Source organism: Mirounga leonina, unplaced genomic scaffold (assembly GCF_011800145.1).
Source record: "Mirounga leonina isolate KUSES-001 unplaced genomic scaffold, KU_Mleo_1.0 Mir_173, whole genome shotgun sequence".
Classification (NCBI taxonomy): Eukaryota; Metazoa; Chordata; class Mammalia; order Carnivora; family Phocidae; genus Mirounga; species Mirounga leonina.
This window is the reverse complement of record NW_023270447.1, coordinates 213,664-228,065: the sequence shown is the minus strand read 5'-3', so window position 1 is coordinate 228,065 and position 14,402 is coordinate 213,664. Positions and strand designations below refer to the sequence as shown.

Here is a 14,402-nt window from a genome sequence, read left to right as displayed (position 1 = left end):
GTAATCTCTACACCCAACATGGGGCTCAAATTCACGCATGATCAAGACTCGCACACTCTTCTGAAAAAGCCAGCCAGGCACCCCAAGGATGTGTATTTCTAATCTCCAGAGGAGGTATTTCAAACCTGAATTCCACTGACCCCATTAGGGATTCACTTAGCGGAGCAAAATAAAAGCCTGCATCTAATAGAGTAAACTTGTGAAGATAAGATTTGAAGCACTGTTGCTGATGTATCCAAAAGAGGGCAAGAAAGTCCCCCAAGTCAATAAAGACACCCCCATTCCATTTAACTTATGGCATTTAAGAGAATTTGGGGGGCACATGGCTAGCTCAGCCAGTGGACCGCGCAACTCTTGGTCTTGGAGTTGTGAGTTCAAGCCCCATGTTGGGTGTAGAGCTTACTTAAAAAAATTTTTTTTAGGGGGGCAAATCGGAGGGGTAGACGAACCATGAGAGATAATGGACTCTGAAAAACAAACTGAGGGTTCTAGAGGGGAGGGGGGGTGATGGGTATTGAGGAGGGCACGTTCTGCATGGAGCACTGGGTGTTATGCACAAACAATGATTCACGGAACACTACATCTAAAACTAATGATGTAATGTATGGGGATTAACATAACAATAAAAAATTTAAAAAAAAGACAAACTGATGAACACTGAGTAATGTACAGAATTGTTCAATCACTATATTGTATTTCTGAAACCAATATAACGCTGTATGTTAAATGTATTAGATTTAAAGTAAAAACTTAATTAAAAAAAAAAAGCCCCTTTACTATCCAAAACAGTTTAACACACCAGAGCGCATTATCAAGCTTTCATTCACTCAATAATCTTCAGTGATTTACACAGTAAGAGCAAAATCAAATGGAAGAAATATTTTTCAACAAATGATCAAATATGCAGCTTACAATGCTTGTACATTTTGAGGAATTTCTCTTTTATATGAAGGCTAAGTCATTGTAATCAAATCAGATTAGATTCAACAGTATTATGAGCTGTGAGTAGTAACGGAATTGTATGGACAACCAACAGAGCTGGATCCTGCTTCTTCTGCATAAATGGTCAGTTGTACTCCTCAATAAGCTTAGCCCTTGCAGCCAAGTCTCCCTGTTGGTAGATGTGAGCTCGTGCTGTCGTTGTGTGTACTGTGACCCCAGAAGAGAAATCACCATTTCCTTAAGATCATTATTATTGTTTTATCACTTCTTTATAGGATATGAGGGCTCAAACATCTCAACTATACTAATCTTGGCATACAGATCCATTATAAAATGGATCCTAGGGGGCGCCTGGGTGGCTCAGTCGTTAAGCGTCTGCCTTCGGCTCAGGTCACCCTGGGATCGAGTCCCACATCGGGCTCCCTGCTCGGCGGGAAGCCTGCTTCTCCCTCTCCCACTCCCCCTGCTTGTGTTCCTGCTCTGTCTCTCTCTCTCTGTCAAATAAATAAATAAAATCCTTAAAAAAAAAAAAAATGGATCCTAGGACCAGGAAAAGAGAAAAAAAAATTACAGGGAAAAAAGCATGGAGAAAAATTTCAGTTTGTCAGTGCAAGTTAAAGGAAGAATAACATACAACTCAGAAGGGTAACCTGGAGTCATATATTGAAGACTAAAATCTATCCAGACGAATACTAAATTTGGTAGGCACTAGGAAAGCCATGAGAAGATTTTGACTAGAGAAATGACATGATCAGAACTGGTGGCACATTACAGAACAGACTGGAAAAGGGGAATGGCAATGATGGTACAAGGCCACCACTGCAACAATCATGGCAACAGCCGATACTAGGGAGTAATGATAAAATGAAAAGTGGGGTGGGGTTGGGGGGAGAGAATGGACACAAGAGATAAAAAAGAAGAGAAGCGTTTGGCACATAATTGCATTTGGAAGGGCAGGGGCCCCCATCAGGGAAGTATTTAGATGACTGACTCAGAGGTTTTAAGCCTAACTACTTGAAAGAATGTAGTCAGAAGGAAAGACAAGATTTGGGAATGAAGGGAAGTTGAAAACAGGCAGAAATAATGAACCTTAGGCAACATTTTAAGTTTGAAATGCCCAGGAGATAATTAGAAAAGCAGATCACTGATAACAGTAATCAATATCTGTACTTAAGGAATTTAAAATCTGTATTCTGGTTACAGCTTGAGATTTAGATTTGGTAGTGATTCTACCAGAAATTCCCCAAAAGCTATGGGAACAAATAAGCTCTTCAAAAAAGAGCAGAGAAGACCAAAAGAAACCCTATCAATGTAAGAATAGAAATTCTAAATATTCCAAATACTAAAAAACCATTTGAAATGTTAATATCAAGTGCTAAAAACATTTTAACAAAATACTGGCTTTTAAAGAGGATGTACCTTGATACATTTAAATACATTTCTCAAAAAGATAGTGTCTCAATCATATATGACACTGTATTAAAACACACAAACTTTAACTTGCTCTTTCTATTCAAAAACCACTTAGAAGAAGGTGGTCAAAAGGTACAAACTTCCAATTATAAGATAAGTACCAGCGATGTGAAGTACAACATGATGACTATAGTTAACACTGATATATGATATATATGAAGGTTAAGAGAGTAAATTCTGAGTCCTCTTCAGAAGGAAAAAAAATTTTTTTGCTCTTTATCTAATGAGTTGAGGATGGATGCTAACTAAACTTACTTATTGTGGCAATCATTTCACAATATATGCTAGTCAAGCCATTATGCTGTATAACTTAAACTTATATGGTGATGTCAATTATATCTCAAAATAAACTGGGAAAAAAAACCCTACTTCTCTCTATAGAGGTATTCTAGTTAATCAGTTAAGAAGGAATGTTAAGAGAGGGACGCCTGGGTGGCTCAATCTGTTAAGCGCCTGCCTTCGGCTCAGGTCGTGATTCCAGAGTCCTGGGATCAAGTCCCGCATCAGGCACCCTGCTCAGTGTGGAGCTTGCGTCTCCCTCTCCCTCTGCTCCTCCCCCTCACTCTCTCTCAAATAAATAAATAAAATCTTTCTTTCTTAAAGATTTTATTAGAGAGAGAGAGAACACAAGCAGGGGGAGTGGCAGGCAGAGGGAGAAGCAGGCTCCCCGCTGAGCAGGGAGCCTGATGCGGGACTCGATGCCAGGACCTTGGGATCATGACCTGAGCCGAAGGCAGACGCTTAAAAGACTGAGCCACGCAGGTGCTCTAAATAAATCTTAAAAAAAAAAAAAAAAAAAAACCAAAAGGAATGTTAGAGAATTAAAGGCCATTTGCAAACCACTAATGAGAAAATGGAACCATGCCATTAATATAGCAGAGTCAGTGATAACCAAACATAGGCCTCCTGATGGAAATATACGTCATCACCTAGGAATTATATTTTGTCCTCTCCCCCACACTGTCCCTACTCTCAGAAATCAAACCTGAACTGATCTAAGCATGCTTGAAGTCTTCAACCTAGCTACCAACTTACAGGATCAAGGGACATGTTGAACTAAAACATGTTAAAACTATTCCAGAGGGATATATTCAACAAAATCCAGAATGAGGGAAACTTCAGGAAAAATAACCTGGTTGCTTCAGCAAATAAATTATGAGGAATGAGAAAGGGGGAAACTGTAGATTAAAAGATCTATCAACCAAATGTAATATGTGACTGTGTTTGGATCCCAAATCAAACAAACCAATTATTTAAAAGCAACTTGGGGGGGTGGGTGGTAGTGCCTGGGTGGCACAGTCGGTTGAGCATCCAACTCTTGGTTTTGGCTCAGGTCGCCATATCAGGGTAATAAGATGGAGTCCCACTTCAGGCTCCGTCCGCACTCAGCATGGAGTCTGCCTGACTTCTCCCTCTGTTCCTCCAAACCGTGCTTTCTCTCTCTCAAATAAATATATAGATCTTAAAAAATTAAAAAGAAAAAGCTTAGGGATACAACGCCTGGCTGGCTCAGTCAATAGAGCATGTGACTCTTGATCTCGGGGTCCTGAGCTCAAGCCCCACACTGGATGTAGAGCTCACTTAAAAAACAAAAGAACGCCAACTGAGGAAAATTTGAATACTGCCTGGTTATTTGGTTATGTTCATTTTTACAGGTGAGATAATAGTATGTGGTTATGATTTTTTGAATCATATCTTTTAGAGATATACTGAAATATTCGTAGACGGAGTAATTATGTACATACGACTTGCTTCAGAATAATCCACTAGCAGTTGTGGGGGAGTAGAAAAGGGTATAGATGAAACACTGGCTCTCAATTATGTTTGAAATTTTTCGATAGTAGTTTGTTTAGAGGAGAATAAATTTAAAAAATCACTATCAATCACACCAATAGAACTACAAAGAGGACAGGAATGGATTTGTTTTATTTCCCAGACTTACAACCTGAGCAGCCCTGGGCTAGTCACACAATGTCTTAATTGCCCCCACTGGTTAAATGGAGACAAATACCATCTGATAAACCCACAAAATCATATTTGGTCAAGCTAGAGACCTCGGAGATACTGTTAACTCTGGCTGCCCCAGTTTCCCACATCTGGTCTGCCACTGAATCCTGTGTGCTCCCCGCCTCTTCCCTCCTACCACTACTGTCCATCACTGTGGTCTCACACACTCCCAACAGACTTCCTTCAGCCTGTTTCCCACATTGTATGCAGAGTGAGGTTCCTAAAATGCAAAATATGATCCTCAACTCCACTTAAAACCCTTAAACTGGGGCGCCTGGGTGGTTCAGTCATTAAGCGTCTGCCTTCGGCTCAGGTCATGATCCCAGGGTCCTGGGATCGAGCCCCGCATCGAGCCCCCACATCGGGCTCCCTGCTTGGCGGAGAGCCTGCTTCTCCCTCTCCCACTCCCCCTGCTTGTGTTCCCTCTCTCACTGTCTCTCTCTGTCAAATAAATAAAATCTTAAAAAAAAAAACAAAAAAAAATCACCCTAAACCGCCTTTGATTAGCTTCAATGCAAGAGTGCTTCCTTAAATTTTTAACCTAGTCCCTTCCCTAATTCTTTAAAATGACTTATAAGGCCTTCCATTATCTGATATTATCTACCTCTCCAACTTCCATCTCTCCCTAATTTCCCTGCTCCCTCTTATGCTTTAGCTTTGGTAAATTCTTGCAGTTTTTCCAATGTACCCTGTATTCTGACTGTAGCTTCAGCATTCATGGCTGGAATGCTCTCCACCATCACTTCCCGGCCTAGTTAGCTCCTAACCTTCAAGTCTAAAAAGTTAAATAGCATTCCTCAGAGAGGTGTACCCAGACTGCTTCTATACTGGGTTGGGTATCTTCTCATAGTACAGAATACACTATTTCGTTCCACAGGAACCTGTACTCCCTCTATCATAACACTCGATATATGTTTATAAAGAGTACTTGTGGTAATCACTGTTACCTATCTGCTCTCCAGTTAAACTACAAACTCCAGGAGGGATAGGGCCAGAACTTGTTCATTGCCAAATCCTAAGTCTCTCATAGTGCCTAATAGCTAATAACAAATTGCTGAATACAAAAATATTCACAACTCTCTGGTCTGTTATTCTCACATCCAAGTTCCATCTTCCTAGTCTTCATCTGCAACAAAAACAGACTGGCCATATAGGTATTTACAGGGACCTAAATCCTATATACAGGGATGCATTATAAAGTGGATTGAAAACACAATGGGAATGAAGGACATAAATTGGGAAAGTTATTCAAAATATCTATTTTAGTATAAATTTATATCCATATTAACAATTTTACAGAAAGCTCAAGAGTGCCAATCTGATTAAATGGGAGTCAAAAGACACATTAATTCCCACAAAAACATCAACAAGTTTTCACACCTAAGATGTTAAGTCACTTAACTTCTCCAACTTCAATTTCCTAATCTGTAAAATAAGGGAATCTGACTAGCTGGTCATTAAGATCTTTTCCAGGGCTAATATTATATGCATTAATATTTAGAAGATAAAAAGACATGTAAACTATTGAGACACTATCAAATGGTTTCATCCTATGACCTTATTATCCTTTTTTTATCTGTTTAGGGATGTTATAGCCTATTATGTTAAGCTTACAACCAAACCTTTAAACCTATTCAGCTATAAAAATCTCACAAAATGCTTTCCAGACCATTAACTTGCATATTTAACAAGAGTCACTGCAATATGATTAAAGAACAGCATTTATCTAAACCCTAAATTACTCAAGTATGTTAAACTTTTAAATAATACTTACCCATTACCTATATTAAAGGCTAGATGTCATGAATTCCTGATATTTTCTATGGCAATTTGAAGGCCAAGTTGTACTCCAGGGCATAAGACTTGGACTAATGGGTACTACTTAATGCCAAACTAAAAAGCTGAAGATACATAGTCTCTATTTCACTCACAGTTCTGGTAAACGACACTGACATTGTTTATTAATGCCTAATTCTTAGTCATACTCTTCCAAACTCTCACACAATTCAGAGTTCACCCTATCACGACATTCCACTAGTTACTAAGCCCACATTTGTTTTATCAGGGCACTGACGTGTACGCATTTTATTTCGAAACCGGAATAACTTTTGGAAAAAAAAAGCATTTCAAAACTAGTTATGGTAAAGAGTAGCTCTGTAAACATTCTACTGCTTTCTAGGAGCCTAGTTCTTAAGCAAACGCTGGAAACCCGGCTCAAGTAGAAATCCGTTTGTTTCTTGGTCGAAAATAATTACAAAGTAGTTTGGGCCACTGCTTGCCACACCAAATAAGTCGTGACAAAGACACGAAATGCTTAAAATGCACGTGGAAAAAAAGGATGCACTTGGAACAAAACGAGTGCATCCGACCAAGTGTAACGCTATCCTTCAGATTCCTCCCCACAGGGCCGCCTTCAAGACCAGGAGCGCGAGGGCGCTGCAGTCGATGTTCGGCAGCCACAGGTTGAATGACAAAGAGTCCCCGTCAGCACCAGTCCCGGAGTCGGCCAGCTGCACTGTTCCCTCCGCAAAGTCCGCGCGAACCCTGCAGTCACGTCTTGGCTGCGGGGGCTGCGGCTCCCCAAACCACTCTCGCAAGTCACCAGGTGGGGCAAGGATTGGCTGGCCGAGGTTGGGGCGGGCATGCCACGAGTCCAAAATAACTCCCGCCCCGAGTCCCTTCCCTCGGAGCAGAACGCGGCCAGGAGAGCGGGGAGGCACCACGTGAACCGGCCCCACGTCGTCCCTTTTCCAAATCAAAAGCATCTCTTGGGGAGACTCCTGAACGCTAGGGGAAAAGCTACTTGCGCAAGGTCACCGGCGCGCAAACCCAACTCCCCGGCCAGGCCGGTGGCCCGCACCTGACCACGGGGCCGCAGCTCGGCGGGGCGAGGCGCTGTCCCCATCGCCTCAAGGTCTCCTTGCCCAACGCCACGCTCCGGGGCTAAGCGGCCGCCTCCCTCCCGCGAGACCCAGGTCTGCGCCCCCCCGAGGCTCCCTCCCACCCACCAGGGAGGCAGGGGAACCGCGGGGTCCGCGCCCAGCGCCGCCGCCGGCCGTTACCCAACTAACCGTTATGCGCGGTTCGCGCCGCCAAGCGTGTACGTGACACAGCTGGAGTCCCGCAGGGCCCAGGGTCCCGGTCGCGTCCTTCGCCAGCTACCTCGTTCGCTCTCTCGGGCACACACGCGGCCGGCAGGTCACGTCGCAGCTCGCCAGCACTTTGTCGGGCCGGCCCCGCGGGGCTGCCTTATAATCCTCCGGGGCCGGAGCATGCGCACATGGGGCGGAGTCGGCCCTCCCGGCCGCCGCCCCCTCCCCCCCCATACATACGCCCGAACCGCGACTCGCGCCTCCACACGCTCTCAGGCGCGCGCGCCCGCCCGCGCCCTGGCGCGCGCCGGCGCCCCCTCCCCGCCACGTGACCGGCGGCCCGGCACGACCCGCGCTCCGCGCCCCCGCTATGCGGCGGCCACACCGCTGCTGTGCTCCTCTGCGGAGCTCGCCCCTCCGGTCCCTAGTCCAAGGAGTTCGCGGTGACCTACACGCGTGCGGGACATCGGCGCCGGCCTCCCCCTCAGTCTCTGGCAGAGAAAAGGGAAAAGCCGCCAAGGACGGATGGGGCGTACCCCCGGGGGCCTGACTCAGGTGTGGGGGGCGACGGGCGCGCGGAGGAGCAGGGAAGCGACTGGAAGAGGAGGGACTGGGCAGGGTGTGAATGGACGTGGGGCCACCGCGGGCCCGGGAAGAGGCCGAAGGGGCGGGCGGTGAGAGCGCGGGCTGTGGCCTCCGCAGAGTTCGGTGAACTCGGGGAAGTCACTCAAACCCTCAGGGCCTGTTTCCTGTTCTCTAAAATGGCAACGGTAGTAGAACCAGCCTCCTGGGCACTTTTGGTGCTTTTGATGAGAGACGTGGTGGAACTTTCTTAATACAGAGCCTCTCCTGTGGCGTTTGATGAATGCTGAGTGTTAAACACAGAAGTCGGGAAAGAAGAGCAGGTCAGAGGGTGGTGAGACTGGTCCCTAGGGAGGTGTGTATGTTGGAAACATGGAGAAACGAGAATGCAGAGGCCAAGTTTTTCTGGACACTGAATGTTCGGGACAGGATATAATTAGAGCTAGCAGTTCTGAGGGACTGATTATATACTTAGCAGTTCACCTGAATTATCCTCATAACCTTATGAGGTCGGTAACTATTATTAACATTTTACAAATAAGGGGCTTGAGGCTCAGAGAGGTTAGGTAACTTTCCAGAGGTCACAGAGTAAGTGACCAACATCCAAAGTCAGACTTCAGAGTCTGATTTTGTTCTAAGAGCCATTGTAAATTAAATTCTTGAGCAAGTCCAGACACTGGAAGTGTATCATTTTAAGTGATCAGCTTGAATAATCATGAGGTGTCTCTTATGTTAGCTTTTGGGAAATACGAAAAATGTATGAAGGCCCCTACCTTCAATGAGTTTACAAGTTCTTTGGAGGGTTGAGTCAGGCAGAAGAAATCAACCAATATTTGATGACCACTTGCTGTTGGCCCCAACCCTGCCCTCTCTGCCCTTAATTCTCACAGCCTTGTGAGGTTGGCCTTAAGATTTTGTCTTGCAAATGAAGAACTAAGATTGGGGAGTGGGGACTGAGAAATCAGGTTCTGAGATGTAAATGTTGCTTTCCCTTCACCCACTCTGCCTCTGTTTCACACAAAGTTTTCAGTGATAGTTCAACACCTCAGAAGACAGTACAGAATCTATGGCCAGGCACCGCATATGAGCAGTAACTGCTTTTCACTTCTGATAAATGCAGAGAATTAAGGCAATTGAGGCCACCCCAGTGGCCAGGATTTAGAACCGCAGGGCTTTAGGATTGTTAGGGTGGTAGCAGCTTTCATGGTAGATGGTAGGAAAACTGAGTTAGGGAGAAAAATGGGACTGGTTCAGACATGAGCTTATCAGGTCCAGAACTATAGAATGTAGTGGGAAGTGGTAGAATAAGTTGATTCCCAGGAAACCTGAAAAGAAGGCTTATGTAGGAACAGTGTGGGGTAGGTTTATAATACCAACCCAGGAGCCAGGTCTCAGTTCCAATTTTGATACTCTGCACTTAAAAGCTCTGTATCCCTAGGCAAATTATTTTACTCTCCAAGCCTCATTCCCTGCTCTGTAAAATGGGGATAGTACCTACCTCATAGGGTTTTAATGGTAATAAAAATAGTATTTTACTTAAGTGTCTGGCATATAGTGAGCATTAAATAATTGTATAACCATGGAAAACCATGAGACTGAATCCTAAAGATAATTCTAAAAGCACTTGAATAGACCCCTTCCAGGGCCCTGAGAGGGGCCCTAACAATGTGTTCACAGGATCATGTTAGTGCTTTATTGTAATTTTGTATTCCTTTTCTTGAAAATGTCCACCAAAATTGTATACACCTCAGGCTCCACAAAATCTGGATCTGCTCCTAGCAGGAACTGTAGTGTTGTGAAAAGAGTATAGACTTTGGAATCAGAAGGCTTGTTCCCATAACTTATTATCTGTGTTACTTTGGACAGTTAATTCATTGAACTCTTCTGGGCCAGCCAGGTAAACTGAAGATAATACATACCAGCCTGAGGTGTTGTGATAATAATCAGAGTATTTGCAGAAGGGGTTGATAAAACTTGGAAAGCACTCTACAGGTGTTTGTGATTAATATTATAATTTGTTCATAAAGTGCATAAGAGGGAAAGATCACAAGCAAGGGAAAGGTTCTCAGCTTAAAAGTAGAAATAGGATGGGTGAGCTGGCAAAACTGATGAAATGATACAGGTAAAATTCTTGCTTTTCTCTAGATTTCTTCCTGATTAATCCATGAGACACTGAAGAAATAAACGAGTAAGCACAGGATCAGAAATTTAGAGCTGAGAGGAGGTTTTGCAGAAGAGAAATTAAGGCCCAGAGAAGCTAACTTTTCTAAGGCTAGTCATCTAATAAATGGCATGACCAGAAGAACCAGATCTCCAGCCTCTAGGTTCTTCTGTGGTACCAAGTTGTGTTTTTTTTGTTTGTTTTTTGGGGGTTTGTTTGTATGTTTTTGAAAGGCTGTCTTTTTTTTCTTAAGATTTTATTTTATTGATTGATTGATTGATTGATTGGGAAAGAGAAAGAGCGCAGGTGCCAGCAAGGGTGAGGAGGGGAGGAACAGAGGGAGAGGGACAAGCTGGCTCTGCGATGAGGGACACGGGCTGGATCCCAGGACACTGAGATCATGACCTGAGGCGAAATCAAGAGTTGGTCGCTCAGCAGACTGAGCCACCCAGGCACTCCCTAAGTACAGTTTTTTTTTTTTTAAAGATTTTATTTATTTATTTGACAGAGAGACAGCGAGAGAGGGAACACAAGCAGGGGGAGTGGGAGAGGGAGAAGCAGGCTTCCTGCCGAGCAGGGAGCCTGATGTGGGGCTCGATCCCAGGACCCTGGGACCATGACCTGAGCCGAAGGCAGACGCTTAACGACTGAGCCACCCAGGCGCCCCCCCCGTGTGCAGTTTTTAAGATAAAAGCATTTTAGGGGTGCCTAGGTGGCTCGGTTGGCTCGGTTGAACGTCTGCCTTCGGCTCAGGTCATCCCAGGATCCTGGGATCGAGCCCCACATCGGGCTCCCTGCTCAGCAGGAAGCCTGCCTCTCCCTCTCCCTCTCCCACTCCCCCTGCTTGTGTTCCCTCTCTCGCTGTCTCTGTCTCTGTCAAATAAATAAATAAAATCTTTTAAAAAAAACAAATACATAAAAGCATTTCATCATGGAGTCTTTCAAAATCATTACATCAAAACCAGAAAAGGCATAATGTTCTTTAGTGGCTTTCGGCTTTAGCATGGAATTCCCCAAATTCACTTTCCTGTTTTAAAGGCTGATAGACTGGATGATGCATGGGTAATCTGCTGTTGGCAAGCTTGTTAAGTGAGCAAAACTTCTGAAGGTTTTAAGGTAAGAGTTTTAACCTCAGAAATTAGTAATGGGATGAGAAATACAAATGCAACAAGTTTGAAAATTCATAACAATTAGTTACTATTTAAGCTGAGTAAGTTACCCATTTATCTAGAAAAGGAAAATAATAAAATTAGAGTGTATTTTCTCTGGAATTCAAATACTTCACTTACATTCCCTTAATTATTCCATCATTTCTGTGGTGGAAGATGCTATTATCCTCATTTCACTAACACCAAACAAAGCAGGAAGGGGTTTTTTAAAAACACAGTAATACTTTATTGATTATTGATTAAGAATACTTCCCCACTTAAAATTTATAAGAAGTCAAAGGAGAATATGGAAAATGAAATTTGAAATTTGCTTTTGTACCATGTATGAAAAAAAGTCTAAGCAAATACCTAGCATAAAGAAGATAATGTCAATGCTAAAAAACATTCTTTAAAGTAGAAAACTCTTGGGGCACCTGGCTGGCTCAGTTGGTGGAGCATGTGACTCTTGATCTCTGGGTTGTGAGTTTGGGCCTCATGTTGGGCGTAGAGATTACTTAAAAATAAAATCCTGGGGTGCCTGGGTGGTGCAGTCAGTTAAGTGTCCGACTCTTGGTTTTGGCTCGGGTCATGAGATCGAGCCCTGCGTCAGCTCTGCGCTCAGCATGGAATCTGCTTGAGATTCTCCCTCGCTCTCCTGCTTGTGTGCGTGCATGCGCTCTCTCTCTCAAAGAAATAATCTTAAAAAAAAAAATAATATCTTTAAAAATAATAATAGAGAACTCTTCCGTTCAGAACATCTTCTCTAATTTTATGTTATATGTCAGTGTAGTCCTGCTGCATCCTAAGGGCCAAGTCTGGATCTAAGATGAATTTGCTACCCTTTGAAGGAAGACTGACTCAGTGTTGGTGAGATGTATGTGTTTTAAGCCTTGCCCTGAGCTCTCCCCATTTTTCCTTGACTCTTCTCGCTCTGTTTTGACCCTTCACTTATCTCACCAGCCTGCAGTTTGGCATCCTAATCAGTTGGCTTCTTTGGCTCTCTGCTGGCAAGAGATGATTTGGTTAAAGCAGTCAAAACAAACTACCACATATGAAGAGCGCCTCAGCAATTTGGTAGAAAACAAAATTGCTCTCAATAAAAATTTCCTCAACGTGACAGATTAGTCAAGAATGATAGAATGATTATATCCAACTACTGACTTTCTGTGTGTTTGGTAGTTTTGGTGGCCAAAGATTTGCTTTTCTACTTCTTTGAGTCTTTGAGAATTTTTTTGTGAATAAATATGTGTTTTTCAAGGAATCATACTGTCCTACATTTACTAGCACACATGTACTAATTGTAATTACATGTGTACTAATTGTTTACTGTGTTTTTTAATATTTGCAATGGCTTTGATAGTAAGGGACATTTATATTGTTTTTTAATAATTGTCTGAAATTGAGATTAAACCCCAAAATTTGGGGGGGACCTGAAAAATTATGATAAACTCACGCTAATGCTTAAAGACTTTAAGGTCTTAAAAGACTTAAAGACTTTAAAGGTCACAAAACAATACATATGGGTAACAAGTACCAAGAGTATTCCTTTTGACCTGTTTATCCTCTCATTCAGTTTGTTTCAACCAAACTGCCTGAGGCTCTGTTTGTATATGGCAGTACAGTTCCCATACGCTCACTCCCTTCCTGGTCTGATAAAGCTTGTGTCCTGCTTCTTATTTCTGCCAGCACAGAGACAGTTTTGGCGTCTGCTCTTTTTAACCCATATCATTAATTAGGTTCTTTCCTGGCAAGCATTCCTTCTAGGCATGGTTCTACATATTTGCCAGACCTGTCTAACCTCCTTCACCCTGGCTAACCCTAAGCTCCTTCCTTCCTTTTACTTTTTCTCCCTCCTTCCTTCCCTCCCTTCTTTCCCATCTTTAGTATTCTAGGCAGATGGGGTGGAGATTGGAAATAATAGTGATAAATTGATGATAGCTAGGATTTAGGGAGTGCTTACTATATGTCAGGCATTGATCTAAGCACTTTACACATATTAACTCATGTACTACTCATAAAAATGCTATGAACTAAGTACTGTTATAATCCCCAGTTTACAGACAGACACAGATACAAAAGGTTAAGTAACTTGCTTAAAGTCACATAATCAATATTTTCTGGAATCATCAGGAAGTATTTATCATTTCGTTCTCACAAAAAATACATGAGCAGAAATTGTCATTTATAACTATTAATACCATAGGAGATTAATCCCTAGAGTTTGAAGGCCGACTTGACTTAGGAAAATCCTGTTCTAGTTTCCTTATATCCCTCGTAGGGCTAAACAATCCTGACAAAAGCTGTTGGCCACGAAATCTGCCTTCGCAACCAGAAAATGCACTGCAGGGAACTACTCCCTGCTTATCTGAATTTGGGATAGTTGTGCTCACTTCTTGTGTTCATAAGGCACTTCTAGGCACCAAGTTGGGGGTGGAGGTATTGAGACATGTTTTTTAAGCTTCATTTTAAGATCACGTGTATTCCAGGAAGTTCTGGGTGTCCTGGCGCCTGTATTCCATGCTGGGAGATCTTTCATTGTGAGAACGTGGACCCTATAGTCCCTACTCAGCAGCAGCAACAGGCAGTTGGAACTCCAGAACAGCTGTACCTCAAGCCTGATGTGACTCAGAAGAGTGGTGCATGCAATGAAGGAGGCCTCTTAGGTCATAGTGACTAGCTTTATGTATCCCCCTGCCTGGGTAGCCAGACCTGGGTGTTCTAACTGGACCTTGAGGCTGCCGCACTGGTGAACAAGAGAGGCTGAAATAAAGCTTGAACTCAATCTGTGGTAACTTGTGAGAACCATGAATCTGCCACAGTGCCCCATGCCGTACAATATCTATGACGCCTGTACCCAAGTGAGGTCCAGGGGCTACCAACCCCACTTTTGAGCTGTGTATTAGTAAGAGTGAAGCCTCCTCCCTCCCCCCAGCTTACCTTTTATACAAACCATTAGTTCAGATGTTATGCCTGTTGTACTCTGATAGGATTACTTTT

General features: G+C 43.3%; 1 protein-coding gene across 1 annotated transcript in view; it reads right to left on the bottom strand.

The window, feature by feature from the left end:
* Window positions 1–7,659, bottom strand: part of SLC16A1 (solute carrier family 16 member 1) — a 49,046-nt gene extending 41,387 nt beyond the window's left edge. Inside the window, exon 1 of the mRNA XM_035017740.1 lies at window positions 7,494–7,659. The gene's annotated coding sequence lies outside the window, so the exon portion shown is untranslated. The remainder of the gene's footprint in view (window positions 1–7,493) is intronic.
* Between the last annotated feature and the right edge of the window lie 6,743 nt (window positions 7,660–14,402).